Raw genomic sequence first — 5,235 nt, 5'->3', positions numbered from 1 at the left:
GTAAGTGCTCTCCCTGCTCATTACTGGGGGCTGGCAATGTCTGGGGAGGGCACCACTCACCTGGGGGCACTGGCTGCACTCTGCATGGGGTGGTACCCATAGAGGGGACATTCACTATATCATCACACAGGACAACCATGTCTGCTATGGTGGAGGTAGGTCGGCAGGGAGCACCCATGCCCTGTGATCAGGTAGGTGGGCAGAATTCATCCTCTGGACGCCCCGTGATCAGGTATGTGGGCAGAATTCATCCTCTGGACGCCCCGTGATTAGGTATGTGGGCAGAATTCATCCTCTGGACGCCCCGTGATTAGGTAGGTGGGCAGAATTCATCCTCTGGACGCCCCGTGATTAGGTAGGTGGGCAGAATTCATCCTCTGGACGCCCCGTGATTAGGTAGGTGGGCAGAATTCATCCTCTGGACGCCCTGTGATTAGGTAGGTGGGCAGAATTCATCCTCTGGACGCCCTGTGATTAGGTAGGTGGGCAGAATTCATCCTCTGGACGCCCTGTGATTAGGTAGGTGGGCAGAATTCATCCTCTGGACGCCCTGTGATTAGGTAGGTGGGCAGAATTCATCCTCTGGACGCCCTGTGATTAGGTAGGTGGGCAGAATTCATCCTCTGGACGCCCTGTGATTAGGTAGGTGGGCAGAATTCATCCTCTGGACGCCCTGTGATTAGGTAGGTGGGCAGAATTCATCCTCTGGACGCCCTGTGATTAGGTAGGTGGGCAGAATTCATCCTCTGGACGCCCTGTGATTAGGTAGGTGGGCAGAATTCATCCTCTGGACGCCCTGTGATTAGGTAGGTGGGCAGAATTCATCCTCTGGACGCCCTGTGATTAGGTAGGTGGGCAGAATTCATCCTCTGGACGCCCTGTGATTAGGTAGGTGGGCAGAATTCATCCTCTGGATGCCCCGTGATCAGGTATGTGGGCAGAATTCATCCTCTGGACGCCCTGTGATTAGGTAGGTGGACAGAATTCATCCTCTGGACGCCCTGTGATTAGGTAGGTGGGAAGAATTCATCCTCTGGACGCCCTGTGATTAGGTAGGTGGACAGAATTCATCCTCTGGACGCCCTGTGATTAGGTAGGTGGGAAGAATTCATCCTCTGGACGCCCTGTGATTAGGTAGGTGGGAAGAATTCATCCTCTGGACGCCCTGTGATTAGGTAGGTGGGCAGAATTCATCCTCTGGACCAACAAGCAGGCAGATGACAAGGTGATAGGAGAGGGAGCAGACTGACACTATGACTGGGCAGACACTATAAAGATAGGTAGGTGAATGGTTCACAGGCCCATAGGTAGTCTTTATGGATGAGCAGGCAGCACCCATGCTCTGCGATCAGGTAGGAGGGCAGATTTCATCCTCTGGACCAGCAGATGGACAGGCAGCAAGGAAAGTCTGCCGACATGACAGGTGGACATGGCATATTGATAAGTAGGTGAATAGTGGATAGCCAGGTGGGTAGGTCACATCTGGCTCTGTGATTAGTTAGGTGGGCAGATTTTATCTATTAGACCAGCAGATTGACAAGCAGCTTGTGACCAGAGCAAGGAAGGTGGGCCGACATGACGGGTGGACAGGCTGGGTTACATTGACATGGCGCATTGTTAGGTAGGTGAACAGTGGACAGCCAGATGGGTAGGTTATATCTGGCTCTGTGATTAGGTAGGTGGGCAGATTTCATCCTCTGGATCAGCAGATGGACAGGCAGCATGTGACCAGAGAGCAAATGATGTGTGGTGACATGACAGGAGGACAGATGGGGTACATTGGCATGGCATATTGATAGGTAGGTGATGTTGGAACAGCCAGGTGGGAAGGTCACATCTGGCTCTGATTAGGTAGGTGGGCAGATTTTGTCCTCTTGACCAGCAGCTGGGCAGGCAGCATTTGCCAACAGAGCAGATGATGTGTGGTGAGATGACAGGAGGACATTGACATGACATATAGATAGTGGTCGGAATTCATCCTCTTCTACAGTCTAGACAAGTGGTTCTCAACTCCTGTCCTCAGGACCCGCTAACAGGCCAGATTTTAAGTATTACCTTGGGGCGATGCAGACTAGAATACTGCAATGACTGAGCAGCAAATTATATCACCTGTGATGTATTTCAGTTATCTTGCAAACCTGGCCTGTAAGTGGGTCCTGAGGACAGGAGTTGAGAACCACTGCTCTAGACCAGTGGTTCTCAACCCTGTCCCTAAGTACCCCCAACAGGCCATGTTTGCAGGTTTTCCTTTTATCTTGCACAGGTGCTTTAACTCAGTCAATGGCTTGGTATTTTGGATAGCTTTTTAATCTAAGAGAAATTCCCAAAATGGCTTGTTGGGGGTACCTGAGGACAGGGGTGAGAACCACTGCTCTAGACCAATGTTTCTCAACTCCATTCTTCAAGTACCCCCAACAGGTCATGTTTTCAGGATGTCCCTCAGATGAAACGGCTGTGGTAATTACTAAGGCAGTGAAGGCTGTGCAAAATAATGGAAAGCCTGAAAACATGACCTGTTGGGAATACTTGAGGACTGGAGTTGAGAAACATTGCTCTAGAGTAGACCAACGGGTAGGCAGATGACAAGGTGATATAAGAGGGAAACGAAGTCTGGTGACACTATGGCTGTGCAGGCAGTATATTTACGCAATGGTATATGGATAGGTAGGTGAATGGTCAACAGGCCTGTAGGTAGACCTTATGGAAGGGCAGGCAGCACCCATGCTTTTGGATCAGGTAGGTGGGCACAATTCTTCCTCTAGACCAGCAGATGTATAGGCAGCATGTGACCAGAGAACATGTTGAGTCTGGGGACGACAGGTGGACAGGCAGGTAGATTGACATGGCATATCGATAGGTGGGTGAATGGTGGACAGCCAGGTGGGTAGGTTACATCTGACTGTGATTTAGGTAGGTGGGCAGATTCCATCCTGCAAATGATGTGTGGTGACATGACAGGAGGACATTGGATAGCTAGGTGAATGGTGGACAGGTATATAGGTAGGTCACATTTAGTGTGGTGTTGGATGGACAAGCGGCATCTGTTCTCTGTGATTAGGTAGGTGGGCAAATTCATCCTCATGACTAGCAAGTTGGCAGATGACAAGGTGATAGAAGAGGGAGCAGACTGGTGACACAATGGGGTTGATTTACTAAAACTGGAGGGTGCAAAATTTGGTGCAGCTGTGCATAGAAACCAATCAGTTGCCAGGTTTTATTGTCAGTGCCTAATTGAAGAAGCTGATTGGCTACTATGCACAGCTGCACCAGATTTTGCACTTTTCAGTTTTTTAGTAAATCAACCCCTATGGCTGGACAGGCAGCGTATGTTGTGGTGACAGAGGGGTAGGTCATTTCATTGAGGGGAGTGGTGGGCAGATGTGATAAGTGAGGTGACATTGGTTTATAATGGTAGATTCTTATTTGTCAATTAAATGGTAAAAGAGTTTTAATGTCACTAAGCCCCGGTTCACACCGGTGCGACTTGTCATGCGATTTGACAGTTCCAAATCCCATGGCTTACAATGGTCATCGTTTATTTACTTAAGTAAAACCTTTACCCCAAAAGGAACAAAACTATTGCTCCAACTGCTTTTAAAGTGTTAGCTAGAGTTTGGCATCAATTTGTTAGTGTATCTAAATCTGCTAGTCCATCTAATGATACCCTCCCTCCAGACTGACAGCTCTGCTGTCCAAAGGTGTCTCTGTTGCTCCTCCATCCAGATTGTAGGCACTCTAATGCAGGAGGTGTATTGCAAGTGGAAAAGCCTAAAAAAAGAACTAATGCAGCCACCACATCTAATGATTGGTAAATTGAAATATGACATTTTGGGTCCTGGGTTTAATACCGCTTTAAGGTCCTTTCAGTGAATGAGTGATCTGTAACAGGTACACACAGCAGAAGTTCTGGGATTGCTCTGGTTACTGTCATTTATTAACTGTAAGCTGTCTTTGGGTCCTTTCAAATGGCTGTTCTGTTCAGATCTACCTGACAATCCCCCCCCCCCCCCCCCCCCAAAAAAAAGAAAAGTCTACTTTGGCTGCTCAATGACCAGGCCATTTTTTGCGATATGGCACTGCGTCCCTTTAACTGACAATTGCGCGGTCGTGCGACGTTGTACCCAAACAAAATCGGCATCCTTTTTTTTTTTTTCCCCCACAAATAGAGATTTCTTTTGGTGGTATTTGATCATCTCTGCGGTTTTTATTTTTTGCGCTATAAACAAAAAAAAGCGACAATTTTGAAAAAACACAATATTTTGTACTTTTTGCTATAATAAATATACCCAATTTTTAATTTTTTTTTCGTCAGTTTAGGCCGATATGTACTCTTCATATTTTAGATAATAAAAATCACAATAAGTGTATATTGATTGGTTTACGCAAAAGGTATAGCATCTACAAAATAGGGGAAAGATTTATGGCATTTTTATTAATATAAATATATATATATATTTTTTTTAACTAGTAATGGTGGTGATCAGTGATTTTTATCGGGACTACGACATTATGGCGGACAGATCGGACACTTTTGACACATTTTTGGGACCATTGGCATTTATACAGTGAACAGTGCTATAAAAATGCACTGATTACTGTCTAAATGTCACTGGCAGGGAAGGGGTTAAAACTAGGGGCGATCAAGGGGTTAACTGTGGGGGGGGATGGGACTGCCTGGGTGAGGAGAGCGATCCTCTCCCCTGACAACACGGAGATCTGTCTGTTTACATTGACAGATCTCTGTTCTGTCTCTGTGTGGAACAGTCGCGGGTGCCTGGCGGTCATCGCGACCGCCAGGCATGCGCATCGCCTCCCGCATAGCGCCATGGGCACGTGCGCGTGCCTCTGGCGGTGCGCCTGTGCCCCCTAGTGGTCAAAAGACGAACCGATGTACTGCTATGTCGTTTCGCCCAGAGGAGCCAACTTGCTGCAGTGGCTGGTCGGGAAGGGGTTTAAATTTGGCTGCCCATACACCTAACATGGGTCCATGAAGGACCAGGCAGAAAATACTGAAGGGAACATTCTTACCATTCATCTCCAATTGGGCAGGAGATCTGATCACGGATCCCCTGCTGATCCAAACAGACTCGGCCCATGTGAAAGGGGCATTAGGACCTTGTTGGGTCATGGAGTATCTCAGAAAAATCCATCAGCACAGTTCAGGCAAAAGTGCAGTAACTACCTATGTCACCAATAAAAGTGTTTGGTGCCTGCTTCATAATTAATAACCTGGAT

General features: G+C 47.6%; 1 protein-coding gene across 1 annotated transcript in view; it reads left to right on the top strand.

The window, feature by feature from the left end:
• The window catches only part of OSBP2 (oxysterol binding protein 2), a 391,235-nt gene that overhangs the window by 302 nt on the left and 385,698 nt on the right, over positions 1-5,235 (top strand). The gene's annotated exons all lie outside the window — the stretch shown is intronic.

The sequence above is a fragment of the Aquarana catesbeiana genome, linkage group LG01, assembly GCF_042186555.1.
Source record: "Aquarana catesbeiana isolate 2022-GZ linkage group LG01, ASM4218655v1, whole genome shotgun sequence".
Taxonomy (NCBI): Eukaryota; Metazoa; Chordata; class Amphibia; order Anura; family Ranidae; genus Aquarana; species Aquarana catesbeiana.
Note: the sequence above shows the minus strand (reverse complement) of the source record. Positions and strands in the feature narration are given on the sequence as shown.